General features: G+C 40.5%; 1 protein-coding gene across 6 annotated transcripts in view; it reads right to left on the minus strand.

Moving 5' to 3' along the window:
- EHBP1 (EH domain binding protein 1) overlaps positions 1 to 15,479 on the minus strand; it is a 491,141-nt gene that overhangs the window by 462,612 nt on the left and 13,050 nt on the right. Inside the window, exon 1 of one of the 6 annotated variants that reach the window (XM_060026509.1) lies at positions 8,815 to 10,127. The exons of the other annotated variants lie outside the window; for them this stretch is intronic. The gene's annotated coding sequence lies outside the window, so the exon portion shown is untranslated. Of the gene's footprint in view, positions 1 to 8,814; positions 10,128 to 15,479 lie in introns of those variants that run through there. 6 annotated transcript variants of the gene reach the window in all.

The following is a 15,479-nucleotide window of genomic DNA, read 5'->3' on the forward strand; positions in this document are numbered from 1 at the left end:
CCAAATATACACCTCTGGCAAAGCAAAGGAAGAAAAAAGGGATAGAGAAAATCAATAGTTACAATGATTTTTCCCACCATTCCTCTCATACAGCTTACGTCCCAAAATTGCCTCGTCCCAAGACGAGAGGCAATACTCTTAGCAAGTTTCCATTTCCCCAGTCTAAACATTCCCTCCTGCTGAGTGTTGGTCTTATATTTAAAGATACTGTGCCTATTTTTTTTAAAAATAGTTTTGGTCCTAAACCCAAGTCAAATACATATAACCTGGTGCTCAGGTGAAATTCAATAATCTCTTCCAACACTGAAGGAAAAACCATGGAGGCTTATGGAATGTTGTTTTCTACTGTGTTCATAGACTATTAAAAGGATCTCTAAGGCTAAGTTATATTATACCTTATCCTTGACTTTAGAACATTCCCTCTTCATCTCCACCCCCAAAACTCCATGTCTCAAAATGTGACCCCATTATAGGTAAAGTCGAATGTTTCAACTATGTCACTGAAGCAAATTTGAAAAAAGAGGATAGAGTCTAGGATGTAACCCCAGTGAACACTGACCGCTAAGTAGGGCTCAGACAACCAAAGATCTTGAAGGAAACTGAGAGCTGGCTAGCGAGGCAAGAGGAAGGAAAAATCAGAAGAGGATGGAAGTTAAAGAAATTTCAAGAAAGGGATGGTCTGTAACTTCAAATAACCACTGGGTAAGATAAAGGTAGGAAAATGTCCATTAGATTTGGTAATAAGAAACTGTTGGCCTTAGCACCAAATCTTACAGAGAGGTAGAGAGGGGGCAGAAGCAGTTAAGGAGTGAGATGATAAGGAAGAAGAAACAGCAAGTGTAACTTACAGCTTTTTTTTTCCAGGAAGAGTAACTATAAAGGGAAGGAGACAATTTGAAGAGAGTCACTACGTATAATTGCTCAGGTTGTGTAATGGTCAGTCCCAGAAAACCTGGTCACCATGTTGATTCTGTGAATGCTCCCTGCTGGGCACATGCAGTTCACAATAGGATGTGGTAGCCTGTTTTGAGGGGGACACTGGATTGAGGAAGAGCTGTTTGTTTGTTTAGTATTAAAAAATTAACTTTATATATTTATATATATATATTGGGAAGAATTTATATATTGGGAGGAAAGAGGTATCAGAGAGGAGGAAGTGGTGGTGTGTGTGTGCAAATGTGTGTGTGACACAGAGAGAGAGGGAGAGAGAGAGACAGCGGGGGGACAGTTGAGAACATGTGGTTCTGAATAGGCAGGAGGGGGTTTAATCAGAACACACTGGAGTATTTAACTTTGGATAGAATGAAGAATACTACTTACAGTGAAATGGAGGAAAGAGTGAGAGAAGATAATTTGATGGTGGTACAAGTTGGGGATCTATCAGGAAGTTGAGGGTGTGTGTGTGTGTGTGTGTCAGTGTGTGTGTGTGTGTGTGTAGGAGAAAAATGCCTTGACTGAGAGTAAGGGCATGGGGAAAGGGAATTACTTTTAGCCAAATGATGGGGAAGAGAGCTTGAAGTTTGGACTAGCCACTGAAGACAAGGAAACGAGGGATAACTCAGCACCCAAAACGATTACTGTGGTATTGAGGGTCCAGCTGATAGAAGAGACCACAATTTTATAGTGGAAACAACCCTTGGCAAAGCTTGAAAACAAATGCTGAACTAGTAACAAGGAGTAAATGATGGAAAGATTCCATTTAAGCCTTTTTACTTTGCATTTTAAAAAAAGAGAGAGGTGAATAGGGTTTGTAATCTACTGAAGAGGCAAAAGAGTATAGGAAAAACATTATAGTCATTCACTGAGTATATCCATATGCAGACTATTAAACAGTCAACTATAAAACTAAAAGAGATGATGTTACATAGACATCAAGTACACAGGACCACCCCTAGGGTGTGAGGGGCCATAATCAAATATATTTTTGCTCAGTTCCCTGACTATAAATACAATTTGCTTTAAAAATTGCATGACAAAATTTATGGGCCAATCTGAGAAACAGTGGTTTATCAGTGAAGATTTAAAATAGCTGATAGAAAAGATATAAAGAATTTGTTTATTGTCCAATCAGTACAGATGAATATTCTTCTTAGAGTCCAGGTACCATCTCTTCCTGTTCTTTAGTGTCAAATGAGTTGTTCTGGGCTAATTTCATATGTCCCACAGCTGGAAAAAGGTAGCAACACCATTACTACTCACAATGCCATGGCTCTTTGGAACCTGCCTGAATTTAAACAATATAGATTTCTTACTTCCGCAGTTCCCTAATACCATTTACTGTCTTTAATACTGGTTATAGCATTACTCATGAGGCTGCACCATCTATCATGCCAATCACTCTCTCAAAGTTTGTCCTGTGCTTCCATGATGATGACCACAAACATGAGGCCAGAGTATGCAAAAAAATGTGAACAGTAATTTGTTTTCTAGTCATGTTAAACTTACTGATAGAAATTTTATAGTGAAGGCATAGAGAAACATCTTCTGATCTTCCCTTCTCTTAAACCCATTAGGACTAATCACTGCATTCCATATATATATACACCAATATGTATAAAATAGATAACTAATAATAAGAACCTGCTGTATAAAAAATAAATAAATAAAATAAAATCCAAAAACTCAAAAAAAAATAAAGGGAACTATATTCAATATCTTGTAATAACCTATAATGGAAAATAGTCTGGAAATAAGTGAATCACTGTGCTGTACACCTGAAACTAACATAATATTGTAAATCAACTATACTTCAATTAAAAAGTCTAATAGTTTAAAAAAAAAAGAGAGAGAGAAGGCACCATTGCCTTCCAAACACTTCACCAGCAGGGAGGATAAGTGAGGGACTCAGGGGCGGAGCCAGAGGATGGATCCCATTAGCTTAAGGTCAGCCCCTGATCAGGAAAGGCTTAAGACCCCCTGGGACAGCATGACTGTCATCAATCAAAAAGATTCATTAGTATTGCAGAGCAATGGCCTTTAAAAATCCCTGGAGGAGACAAGCAAGGCCACCCCTGCAGGCTGTCTGACACAAGGCCGGGAGCCTGTGGTAGAGGTGGGGTGACACTGATGAGGGAAGGAGGGTGTGCCATAGAGAACAAGACGCCCACTGCCACCCTGCCGCCCTTGGGTGCTTACACTGGGAGTGACTCCACAGTTGGAACACACGTGGGTGAGAGTCGGAGCATGGCCAATACATGCTGCTCAAGCCCAAGTCAATGCGGGGTCACCAGTACCCCAAAGCCCCGACCTTGTCCTTAGTCCTACGTGAGTGAGAATCTCCCCAAACCAGCGTGTCCACACCATCCCAGTGGCCCTGCCACCCTGCAAAAGAAATATCTTGCTGGCAATGGGAGCGATCTGTCATCAGGTCACTCCTGAAGCCAGGCCCTGGCACCAGACCCCAGGCTCCACTTCATAGGCATGAGTCTAAAAGCTCCACTGGGCATTTGGCCAACGTGGTGGGGGAGATGGGGTGAGGTGATAAAGAGTCAGAGATTGCCCTAAAGAAGAAATGGACCCCTGAGAGAAATAAGTACCTGGGACCATATGGGTCCTGGTTAAACCGGGGTACTTTGCCCAGACAGTATTGCCAGCTGTAGTGATCCTAGTCACTGGAGGAAGACTTAAAAACTTTTCAGGAGGGGCTTCCCTGGTGGCGCAGTGGTTGAGAGTCCACCTGCCGATGCAGGGGACACGGGTTCGTGCCCCGGTCCAGGAAGATCCCACTTGCCGCGGAGCGGCTAGGCCCGTGAGCCATGGCCGCTGAGCCTGCGCGTCCAGAGCCTGTGCTCCATAACAGGAGAGGCCACAGCAGTGAGAGGCCCGCGTACCGCAAAAAAAAAAAAAAAAAAAAAACCTTTGAGGAAAGCACTTCCCTCCACTGGGACCCATGTGGGATCAGGTCTGGGCTCAGGTGCAGGATGGCGGAGCTTCCGGGAAGATGGCGGAAGAGTAAGACGCGGAGATCACCTTCCTCCCCACAGATACACCAGAAATACATCCACGCGTGGAACAACTCCTACGGAGCACCTACTGAACGCTGGCAGAAGACCTCAGACCTCCCAAAAGGCAAGGAACCCCCCACGTACCTGGTTAGGGCAAAAGAAAAAACTAAACAGAGACAAAAGGATAGGGACGGGTCCTGCACCAGCGGGAGAGAGCTGTGAAGGAGGAAAAGTGTCCACACACTAGGAAGCCCCTTCGCGGGCGGAGACTTCCGGTGGCGGAGTGGGGGAGCTTGGGAGCCGCCGAGGAGAGCACGGCAACAGGGTGCGGAGGACAAAGCGGAGAGATTCCAGCGCAGAGGATCGGTCGACCGGCACTCACCAGCCGAGAGGCTTGTCTGCTCGCCCGCCGGGGCAGGCGGGGCTGGGAGCTGAGGCTCCGGCTTCTGTCGGAGTGCCGGGAGAGGACTGAGGATGGCTGCGTGAACACAGCCTGCAGGGCGTTAGGGCACCGCGGCACAGACATGAGACGCTAAGGCCGCTGCTGCCGCCACCAAGAAGCCTGTGTGCGAACACAGGTCACTGTCCACACACCTTTCCGGGGAGCCTGTGCAGCCCGCCACTGCCAGGGTCCCGGGATCCAGGGACAACTCCCCCGGGAGAACGCACGGCACGCCTCAGGCTAGCAACGTCACGCCAGCCTCTGCCGCCGCAGGCCCGCCCCACACTCCGTGACCCTCCCTACCGCCCCCCCCCCCCCCCCCCCCCCCCGGCCTGAGTGAGCCAGAGGCTCCTTTAACCCCGTCCTGTCTGAGCAAAGAACAGACGCCCTCCAGCGACCTACAAGCACAGGCGGGGCCAAATCCAAAGCTGAGCCCCTGGGAGCTGTGAGAACAAAGAAGAGAAAGGGAAATCTCTCCCAGCAGCCTCAGAAGCAGCGGATTAAAGCTCCACAATCAACTTGATGTACCTTGCATCTGTGGAATACATGAATAGACAACGAATCATCCCAAATTAAGGAGCCCTGTGGATGAAAGGCTCTTGGTGCTGCAGCCAGGAGTCAGTGCTGTGCCTCTGAGGTGGGAGAGCCAACTTCAGGACACTGGTCCACAAGAGGCCTCCCAGCTGCACATAATATCAAACAGCGAAAATCTCCCAGAGATCTCCATCTCAACGCCAGCACCCAGCTTCACTCAACGACCAGCAAGCTACAGTGCTGGACATCCTATGCCAAACAACTAGCAAGACAGGAACACAACCCCACCCATTAGCAGAGAGGCTGCCCAAAATCATAATAAGTCTACAGACACCCCAAAACACACCACCAGACGTGGACCTGCCCACCAGAAAGACAAGATCCAGCCTCATCCACCAGAACACAGGCACTAGTACCCTCCACCAGGAAGCCTACACAACCCACTGAACCAACCTTAGCCACTGGGGACAGACACCAAAAACAACAGGAACTACGAACCTTCAGCCTGCAAAAAGGAGACCCCAAACACAGTAGGATAAGCAAAATGAAAAGACAGAAAAACACACAGCAGATGAAGGAGCAAGATAAAAACCCACCAGACCTAACAAATGAAGAGGAAATAGGCAGTCTACCTGAAAAAGAATTCAGAATAATGATAGTAAAGATGATCCAAAATCTTGGAAATAGAATAGACAAAATGCAAGAATCAGTTAACAAGGACCTAGAAGAACTAAAGATGAAACAAACAATGATGAACAACACAATAAATGAAATGAAAAATACTCTAGATGGGATCAATAGCAGAATAACTGAGGCAGAAGAACAGATAAGTGACCTGGAAGATAAAATAGTGGAAATAACTACTGCAGAGCAGAATAAAGAAAAAAGAATGAAAAGAACTGAGGACAGTCTCAGAGACCTCTGGGACAACATTAAACGCACCAACATTTGAATTATAGGGGTTCCAGAAGAAGAAGAGAAAAAGAAAGGGACTGAGAAAATATTTGAAGAGATTATAGTTGAAAACTTCCCTAATATGGGAAAGGAAATAGTTAATCAAGTCCATGAAGCACAGAGAGTCCCATACAGGATAAATCCAAGGAGAAACACGCCAAGACACATATTAATCAAACTGTCAAAAATTAAATACAAAGAAAACATATTAAAAGCAGCAAGGGAAAAACAACAAATAACACACAAGGGAATCCCCATAAGGTTAACAGCTGATCTTTCAGCAGAAACTCTGCAAGCCAGAAGGGAGTGGCAGGACATATTGAAAGTGTTGAAGGAGAAAAACCTGCAACCAAGATTACTCTACCCAGCAAGGATCTCATTCAGATTTGATGGAGAAATTAAAACCTTTACAGACAAGCAAAAGCTGAGAGAGTTCAGCACCACCAAACCAGCTCTACAACAACTGCTAAAGGTGCAGGATGGCACTGCACATCTCAGTCCTCTCAAGCACTAGAGAGGGACCTACAAAATTCCAAGGAAGGTATTCCAAAGCTGGGGCCCAGGGCAGAGACCCAGAATGTCTAGCCTAAGGGAGGCACAGCATGTACCTGCTTTATGAAAAGAAACTCTTATATTTTTTAAAGTTCCGTGTGAGCCCCTCTCTGATACCACCTCTCTCCCTCCATACTCAGAGATAAACAATATCCTAAAATTTTCCTTTTTTTTCTTTACGGTTTTACCACATATATTTGTATTATTTAAAAAAAAAAGATAGTTTGGTTTTTCATTATTTGAACCTCACATAAATAGAACAAACTTGTATATATTCTTGCTTCTTCCTTGAATCCATGGATTAGGAGAAAATAAAAAAGGCCCGTGTACCGCAAAAAAAAAAAAAGTTTACTTAGCTTTGATTAGTTGTATTAAGATTATGCAAAATGTTAACAACAGGGGAAGCTGGGTGAAAGATATATTGGAATTTTGGTACTGTTTTTGGAACATTTCAGTAAGTCTAAAATTATTTCAAAATAAAAAGGTTTTTTTTTTTAAGTGGAGAGGGAAGAGTTTGAATGAAAAGGAAAGGCAAATGCAGACAATCATTGAAGCTGAATGGTGGGTATGGAGGAGTTTGTTTTATGATTCTCTACTTTTTTTTGCATGATTGAAAATTACTACCAAAAAAATTTTTTTTAAGGAAAACAATCACAACAACAAAAATTTATCTGGTCTGGGTTTTCACTTTGTGGGACAATTTTAAACAACTGATTTATTTTCTTTAAATTTTTTTGGACTACTATTTTCTATTTCCTCTTGAAGAAGTTTTGGTAGGTTATATTTTTCTAGGAATTTATCCATTTCTCTAAATTTTCCAATTCATAGCCTTAAAGTTGTTAATAATCCTCCTTATTAATCATTTAATTATCTGCTTCAACTGTAGGTATCTCTTTTGTTCTAGTATTTATCTGTAAGAGGCTTTTCAAAGAAAGAATTTTGGGCCTTGTTAATTTTCTTTTATATTTTTTTCTATTTCATTGATTTCTGCTGTTACCTTTATTACTTCCACACTTTTATTTATTTTTATTTCATTATTGTTTTTCTAACTTCTTAGTTCATTGTTAACTTTTCATGTTTCCTAATAAAAGCATTTAAGGATGTAATTTCTCACTAGATCTTACTTTATCTGCGTTGAATACATCCTGATTTATAGTACTTTTGTTGCCACACATTCTAGTATTTTCTAATTTCTATCATATTTCCTCTTCGGGCCACAGGTTATTTAGAAGAGGATATCTTAATTTTCCACATATGGGCTTTTTCTAGTTATCCTTTTGTTATTGATTTCTAACTTAATTGCATTATGGTCATAAACTGTGGTCTGTATGATTTCAAACTTTTGAAAATTGTTGATATTTGCTTTATAACTCAGCATGTGATCAATTTTCAAAAATGTTCCATGTTGGTTGAAAAGAATGTGAATCCTGTAGTTGTGAGGTACAGTGTTATCAATGCTTATTCAATCAGAGCCAGCTTATTAATTGTGTTGTTATAATCTTCTATCTCCTTACTGATTTTGTCAGCTTGATCTAATTATTTACAAGTTTACAGAACTCTTAAATTTTCCTGGAGAACTGAACCTTTTATCCTTATGAAATGGTTGTCTAAAAGAGTTTTCTGTCTTAAGGACTGTTTTGTCTGATACTAATATAGCAAGACCAACTTTCTTGTGGTTAGTGTCTGCATGGTATAATTTTATCACACTCCTAGTCTCAATTTTTCTGAATCCTTATGTTTTAAACATGACAGATAAACAGAATATAGCAGAACTCTTTCAAACAGAACATATATGTAGGTATACACGCACACATGCACACACACACACACACACACACACACACACACACCATCTGTAAATCTTTGCCTAATATGTTGGGCATTGAGTCTATTTTTGCTTATTTTAACTCCTGAAATATTTAAATTTATTTCTACCATCTTATTTTGTGCTTTTTAATGTGACTTGAGCCTTCAATATTTCTTTTTTCTCTGTTTTCATGCACTTTTGTATTGAATATTTTTCTCTTTCCCCTTTTTTTCCTTTTTAATTAAGAAGTTATACACCCTTTTGGTAGTTATTCTGGAAATTTTAACTTGGATACTTAATATCATTACCATTCTCCCAAACAATAAAAAGGACAGAATACTTGAACTTTGATCATTCCTCTCCCAATTTACCTGCTATTCATGGCTGTGTATTTTATTTCTAGCTAGCTCTTGAAAATCTCTTAAGAGATTATTATTATTGTTGTTCTTTTTAGCCCATATTTATTTACAATTAAACACGTATTTAGCACTTTCCTTGCTCCTCACTCCTTTATTCGTCTCTGACCTTCCATCTGTGTTCACTTTCTTCAGGAAGAAAATGAGAGCAGCCTTTAGAATTACCTTTTGAGGGTCTGATTGGTGGCAAGCTCTCAGTTTTTGTTTGCTTGTTTGAAGACGTCTGATCTTTTCCATTGTCCTTGAAAGATAATATACAAATTTAGGTTGACAGTAGTTTTCTTTTAGTACACTGGCTTCCGTGGCTGTTAGGTTTAATTGTTGTCCTGTTGAAAATAATCTGTCTTTACTTTCTTTGGCTGCTTTTACATTTTTTCTCTTTGTTTATGGTATTCTGCATTTCTACTGGAATGTGCCTAAGTGTAAATTTCCTTTTATTTACCCGTATTGGGATTGTTGGGCTTTTTGAATCTGTGGCTTGTCATTTCTTGGAAATTCTCAGTCCTTATTCTTTCAATTATTGCTTTCACTCCTTCCTTCCTCCACTGTCTGCCTGGAATTCTGATTAGATAATTGTTGTATTTCTTACAATATCTCCATGACTTATAACCACTCTTTTATGTTTCCATTTCTTTGGGCTAAATTATGTAAAATTTTTCAGATCTATATTTCTTAATCCATTCTCTAGCTGTGGTTATTCTGGTATTAAATCCATCCATTGTGTTTTTAATTTCAAATATTACATTTTGAAGTTCTAGTAGTTCTTTTGAGTTTTTTTCAAATCTGCTGGGTCATGTTTTATGTATATTTTCAATCCCTTCTCTCATTTCTTTAAATACATGTAAAATACTCATTTTATAGGCTGTGCCTGGTAATTCCAATGGCTAATGCTTTGTAGTCCGATTCTGTTGTTTGTTGTTTCTGCTGGCCCTTGTTCGTGGTTTATTATTTCCCTTTGTATTTTGTGATTTTTGACCATAAGCTCATATTTCTTTAGAACTTATTGATGGGAATTCTTTAAGGCCTGTGTTGAAGATGGGTACCCCCAGAACAGATTTGTATTTGTTACTGCTAGGTGCCTTGGAACTACACAGTGAGGTTTACTTTAAACTTAATTCTTGACTTGAGTTTTTTGGACTCCCAGGTATAGTGTGGATTTGGGCTGCAAGCCTGTGTGTTGGCTGTGTTACAAATCCTCAAGGAATTTTTTGTTTTTTCTCTCCCTCCATTTAGAGTCATCCTCAAGGCAGGCAATTTTCCTTGCAATTTTCTGGGGGTGGAGGAAATGCGGTAGATTTATATGTAGTTCATCCTTTCACAAAATGGGTAGTCTTTTGGGCATCCAGGTTTAAGAAATTAAACCTGGATGTGCAACGTCCAGGTGGATGGGTCTATACTTAGACTTCTAACTTTGTGCACACCTTAACCAATGCATTCACTCATCTGGCAAAAGCCCTCAAGGCAAAAGACTCTCTAGGTTTTTGTTTATTTCCCGGGTTCCCACTTGCATTTCATTTTTTTTTTTTTTTTTTTTTTTGCAGTACGCAGGCCTCTCACTGTTGTGGCCTCTCCCGTTGCGGAGCACAGGCTCCAGACGCGCAGTCCCAGCGGCCATGGCCCACAGGCCCAGCCGCTCTGCAGCATGTGGGATCCTCCCGGACCAGGGCACGAACCCGTGTCCCCTGCATTACCAGGCAGACTCTCAACCACTGCGCCACCAGGGAAGTCCAGAACTTGGGTCTTTACCCTAAGAGTAAAGGAGAGCCACTGAAGAGTTTTAAGCATGTGAGTGACATAATCTAATGAATGTTTTAAAAGATTATTCTGGTTGCAGCAAGGGTAACATATGTAAATACGGCAAAAATTATCAATTAGGAGGTTGCTGCAAAAAGCCAAGTGAGAGCTCACAAATAGCTAAGCTACGGCGGGGCAGTGTGCGTGAGCACAATCAGATGGATCTGGAAAATATACAGGACATTATGAAGAAGAAAGTCAAAGATGCTGCTCGGGTGACTTGTTTGAGCTGCTGAGAGGCTGATGGAGCCAGTCCCTAAGAAAGAGAGACGGAAAGAGGGTCAGCCATCGTGGGGTGAGTTCAGTTTTAGAATGTTGTGGAGCAAGGCTTTTTGTGCCCTGCTTTCTACCCCATTGGCTCACCTCTGATTTCCATGCAGCTGTGGGGAACAAGTCCCTGTACTCTGAGTTTCCTACTTATGCTTTTCTGCCACACAGCTTTCTCCAGAGCTGGGGAAATTCATTCAACCTGGCAAAGATGCAGCCTGGAAGTGCCTCAAGTTACCATTTCCTGGGGGCAGTCTGCATCTAATGGGTGCTGGGAGCTGATGGACGATATCCCAGCCTCCCTCATTCAGAGAGAGAATTCTGAGTCTCATAGACAGTGATGGTCTATGCCCATAATGATTACAGCTCAGCAATGTATCCTTTATGGACTTTTCCTCCTTCTCTGTTTTACTATTCTTGCTCCCTCACTCCTGCTTCCTGGAACTGTCTTTCCAAATAAACTTCATGCATCTAAGCCCTTGTCCTAGGCTCTATTTGAGGGAGGGATGTCCAAACTGAGATAAATTTCTGGAGGACTTCAAAGTGAAGACCCACTTCAGACCTTCAGAAGAAGAAATTTGGGGTAGAAGCATAAAGTTGTGCTTTCTTTCCAGTAAAGGCTGAAAACAAAGAAGTAGATTAAATCATCCAGTGAGAAAAGAAAGGAGCTTATGAGGGGAACCTGAGGGACAGTAACATTTTAGGCACTGGCAGAAGAAGAGACAGGAGACTGACAAAGAGATGACCAGAGAGGCAGGAAAAGAACCAAGAGAGTTAGCAGACATGGAAGCCCAGGGAAAAGGAAGCTTCAAGAAAGAGGGAGTGATTGGTAGTGTTAAATGCTATTGAGAAGTCAACAAAAGTATAGATAAGTAGCCATTAGATTTAGCAAATAGAGTTCATTTGTGACTTGGTGAGAAAACAACTCTAAAAGCATGATGAGGCTGAAGCTAGGAAACAAAGAATTGAGTGTTTTGGGGAGAAGTGAGAATATGAACAGAGTAAATATAGGAAACTCTTTTAGGAAGTTTGGTTTTAAGGGGAGGAGAAAGATGAGAAGATAGCTGGTTGAATGAAGTAGGGGTGTGTGTGTGTGTGTGTGTGTGTGTGTGTGTGTGTTAAGATGGGAGATACTTGGGCCTGTTTAGTTCATAAGAAGATTGGCACAGAAAAAACGTTGAAGGTAGGGGAGAGTGAGGAACAACAAAGATAATGAGTTTCTAAAAAGAAAGAAAAGGATGAATCCCAGGTAGGTAGTTCAATTCATTCTGAGGCAGGGACTTGTCTTCCACTGAAATAACAACCTGGTTCCCTGCCTGTTTCAAAGATGATACAGGTGGATAATTCCAAAACATGGCTGCATATTTCTTTTGCACTAAATTGTCTTTATCTGATAAATTTTAGTTGAATTTAACCATTGATAGTACTTGATAATAAATATATATGTCCATCAACTAGTTTACTTGATGTTACCATAATATTAAGATTGTAATCCCTCAGATGTTACATGGGTATTTGCTTGACAGTGAGTGAAAAATATGTGTTCCTCAAGTAGCGGAGAGAAAGGGAAGCATCATTAAACTTTAGTGATGTGGCATTATGTGACCTCATCTGCCTTTTTTTAGGGGAAGCCAGCAAGTCATTTGCTGCTTTGTGGTCTGTTCCTCGTTTATAAACTGAGACTCATATAATTGGTATTTATGATTTGATTTATTCCTGGATATTGGTCATAAATTGAGCTTCTGTAAGTTAAACATTTAATATCTGTGAAGATAGTGTTCCTGAAGATACATTTTAATACTCTAAAATACCAAAATCAATCATGGAAAGACGAATACATGATTTTACAATGATTTTCTAAGTTTGTCAAGAAAAAGTCAAAGTTTCAGATGCTCTTAGAGAATTCTTTTTTATCACCTGGTTGAGACTTCTTAAAAATGCCTGTCCAAAGAAGTTCTAACTAAAGAAATTTTATTTTTCTGATAAATCTCCCTGAAGCAAGAAAATGCTTCAGTGCTCTAAAGACCTTCAAACTGTGATGAAAATTAGGGCCATCTGTCTAAAAACTATCATTGCAGATTCAGTGGTGAAATTTCTCTGAATGTTAAAGTTTTCCTTATTGCTATGTTCTCTTCCTTTTCTCCTTCTCCTGCACCTCCTCATCGTCTTCCCATCTCCATGCCTGATTTCAGCATCATTAAACACCCAGAGCACATAGTAGCTGTTATCTTTAGCAGACTCTGTGGATAAATTATCTGATGCTATTCTACTGGTTCTTATGGCTTCTTCCCTGAATAGTTAATGTTTTGCCAACTATCTTCTAAAAGTGATCCACCCAACTTTTGCTTGCAATAAAAACTCCCTTTGATGTCTTGGGGTAGCTCTTTTTCAACATAAATGGACAACACCTTCGCAAAAGCATTGTCTAATTCAGATGTTACGGATTTGCTTCATGTACACCTGCATCCATCAAATCAAAAGTTGTTCTTTACTTCTGGCACCAATTCACATAAACGCAGCTTCAGTTCTCCTGTCACTTATGATGAGAGTCATAGGCAGTCACATCATGAGATTTGACCAATACTGGGAGAGTCATATTTACAATAATAAAGGTCATAACAGCAGGGGTCTAAAGTGAAGCAATTGTGAGTCAGGAACCATCTGTACTCTTCTATCAGTGTTTATTGTGAGGATTAAGAGCATAAAGTGCTTCAAAAACTGCAAAACCTTATACAAGTGGGAGGAATTATTGTAATCCAAACCTGTATAATATATACAAAACCACACAAACCGAACAGCACTAATGCGTTGCTCATACAGGTCTGTGTAGCTAGAATTTGAAGCATTTCTTTTCCCTAAAAATCACAGGCTTCTTCTTGCTGAGTTTCAGAAGGATTTTGGTCACCATAGAAAAAAGTAACACCCAGTGAACAATCCACCCGTGACTAGGAAAGGAGCCATTCTTTCTCCAGCCTCCTCCCTGGTCCCTTCCATCCCTGTACATCACCCCTGGTCTTTCTCCCTGGCCTTTGGCGGAGCCCACTGTCTGCCACTCGGGAATGACATCTCTCACCTTGGAGTTTTCAGGCTTGAAAAATTCTTACAGACAGATGAAAGCACAAAACACCACGGTACCATTCAGATCTGAAACAGTTTTCCACCTCAGTGACAGACTGTTAAATAAAAAAGTTTGCCCCTCCCCAAGCTTTTAAAGGATCAGAGTTTCTTTTATTTAAGGACAAAAGGAAGAAAGAAAAACCCAGCTAACTTGTTATAAACAAAGCAATTTGAAATTCTAGTCACATTCTAGAAAAATGTCAGAAGATCGTTTTTTCCACAGAAGCCCCCCCCTCCCCATTAATGCCTTGTGTGACTTTCAGGAAGGCTTCAGGCAGTAGAATGCGTGAGAAATTCACTCTGGGTTTTGCTGTCCCACATACTCCTGTAGTGCTGAAGTACCCTATTGGCTCTGAGAAACGAAGCCTCAAAGCAATTGCCCAGCCATTTCCCCCTTAAATTTCTAAAAATTAACGCAACATGGGGGTGTTGGTTACATTCATATGTATTAATTCAATAATGTTGATTAAGTCCCAACCACACCCACACATGTTGTCCCTTTCTCTTAGCTACCCACAATTTGCTTCTAGTGTTTCTTACATCCCTAGAACAACAGCTAGAATAACAACCACAGGAATTTTCACTAGAATAAACATGATCAGTAGCCCTTGTAATTCTCCATGAAAGCTAAAAAAAGGAAAAATAGAAAAGAGTTACATGAAATATGTTTCCCTTGAGTCTACCAGTATTCATTTCCATGCTTATTTCCAATGTTAGTTACTTGAAAGATAGTTTATAGATCTTTTAAATCTCCTTCAAAGATTAAGCTGGGAGAAATGGACCTTTGGACCTGACCTTGGTATGATTCTTCATAGTTTACAGAACACCTCTGTGTTCATGATTTCTTTTCATCTGCACAACAATGGTTGGGTAGGTATTACTGTAGATGGAGAAACTGAATCTCAGAGAATTCAACTGTTACAGCTAGGATGCTCAAAACCAGACCATCTGACACTCTCCACCACCCCATGTTTCCTTAGGTAGATGAATACAAAGATAACAAGACATAGGAAATGATAGTATGAGAAATCTTCAACTATAAAGAATACAGAAAAAATTTTAAACTGAGAGGATCAGAAAAAAACACATTAAAAAGACAATCCTGATTTTTTTTGTATATACACATGCGAACGCACACATATCACTGTTTACAATTTTTTAAAATGATAATCTATTTTTCTTCTAACAAGACTGATGGTGTTAATAAATTGGAAAAATAAGCAAAAACCATTTTAACTAACATGTGTTTCTATCGATTTATTTGTGGTGGTAACACTGGGGCTGCTCATAGGCTGTCTTCTCCCACATAATAATTATTATTTACTGATGGCAAAGCTCTGTGGATGCGACTAAAGTGTCAGTGACATAAAGAAAAGCCTGTTTAAATGATCTGCAAAGCAGGGCCACAGCTGTAACTTTGCCCTGGCAGAGCCTGTCAAGTAAATAGCATGATCTTTTCAAACACAGCCATATTATTTTCTTCCCGGCATTTGTAATTTGTTAAAACTCTCAGTGTACATGCCTTTCTTCCTATTAACAATGGCAAATGGCCAATCTCTGTATTTATCTCTTGCACACACATTATTTCTATATATATTTGATCTGGTTTCTATATTTTAAGAAGTTATATATAGATATTGAAGAATGTACCT

Source organism: Delphinus delphis, chromosome 12 (assembly GCF_949987515.2).
Source record: "Delphinus delphis chromosome 12, mDelDel1.2, whole genome shotgun sequence".
Taxonomy (NCBI): Eukaryota; Metazoa; Chordata; class Mammalia; order Artiodactyla; family Delphinidae; genus Delphinus; species Delphinus delphis.